Genomic DNA, 1,746 nt, shown 5'->3' on the forward strand with positions numbered 1-1,746 from the left:
AATTACTCGGTCAAATTAAAGTAGAAATTGTGATAATGAGTCCTATTAACAGATTTTCTAACAAAACTTTATAGCTTATACAATTACCCAAAAAGAATGTCATGAATTATAGAATAATCTAAGGGCACTTGCTTAGTATTTAATACTAATATATACACAAAAGTGTCTTTATATAATAAATCAGCTGGCCTGCAAGTGAGTCTGAGATAGGAGCATATATTCAAATGATTACTTGGTTAATTAAGACCATGAAATAGTCTTTGTATAACAAGCTTTTATTTATTTTTGATTAAGATAATAAATAAATGTCATATACATGCAACCAAGTCTATGGAAAAGGAGAAGTAGAAATATAGAAAATGGAGAAATATTGTGTACCCAGCCAAGACTACTAAGTCTTCTTGTGGGTTTGGTAGGAAGGAAAATATTTTATGTTTTTTTAAAAATATATATATTTTATGTTTGATTGAACAATTCTTTTTTGGAAAATATTCTTTTAGGAAATTAAGTTTCTTAAAAATGAGGAAATGACTATTTTAATAAGAATAGGGAAAACAAGTTACATAAGTATCGACATTTCACATTGATTGTATCTTCGTCACACTCCAACATACTTCATCTTCACCCCATTCTTGTAGTCCCTATCCCTGCTACCTGACATTCCTGCTCCACCCCACCTCTTATAATATTTTCCTAAATTATATACAAATATTTTAAAGATAATTTTCTTACTTACGTATCAAACACAAATAATAATAATAATAAAATAAAAAAAATTCACTAATTTTTCTAGAAAATATTTTCCTTCGTACCAAACTCAAGCACGTCAAATATGATAGATTTGCATATTTCATAAATTAGTATAAATAGTTAATTCACATACACGAGTGTCTACTATATATTTTCTTTTATATTTTTCCAACAACACATACCCATATAGATTTAATTAAATTACTATATATATAGTTGCATATTAATTGGAATCAGACTTGATTTTGATGCATCTGAGATCATAGCTTGAATCATCATTACCAAAACCTTTGGCATTTTATTTTTGTTTCTAAGAAGCAGCCAGTATATACATAGTTAAACAAGAAGTAATTTTCATTAAAGATTTTTTAGAATAATTAATTAAATTGGGTGATATAATTGCATGGTGATGGAGACTGTGATGACACAGAGATAGTGAACGTGTGAATTTAATTAAATCCCTAATAACTATAATTAAAGAAAAAAAATCGACTCAATATTGTTTTTTGAACAGACAAAAAGAAACAACAAAAACTGTAATGTTGATGGATCATTTTTAATTTTTACATCCTATCGTTATCATGGTCATGGGGGAGGCATCCTTTGTCTTTCCGCAGCTCTGTATAATTAAAAAAGAGTGAACAATTAAAAATACATTTAAAGTATTTTAGTCTTTTGAATTTTATATTTAAATTATTAGCTGTGCAATTTTTTTAAACCTAAGTATCATAAATTATTTATCAAAACATTTATTTCATCCTTTGTTATTTTTTACCTTTTTAATATTATATATATATATCTTCTTTCTCTTTTTAATCTATGTTGTGAATTTATTTAACTATAGAAAATCTTATTTATAAAGTCACTTAAGTGTAAATAGTTTTCAACATATATACTATGTAATAATAAAACAATATTTATTTGTTCTATTGGTAAGTCCATAATATAGATTTAAAAGAGAAAATAATATATATATATATATATATATATATATAT

This window comes from Solanum tuberosum, unplaced genomic scaffold, assembly GCF_000226075.1.
Source record: "Solanum tuberosum cultivar DM 1-3 516 R44 unplaced genomic scaffold, SolTub_3.0 scf00130, whole genome shotgun sequence".
NCBI lineage: Eukaryota > Viridiplantae > Streptophyta > Magnoliopsida > Solanales > Solanaceae > Solanum > Solanum tuberosum.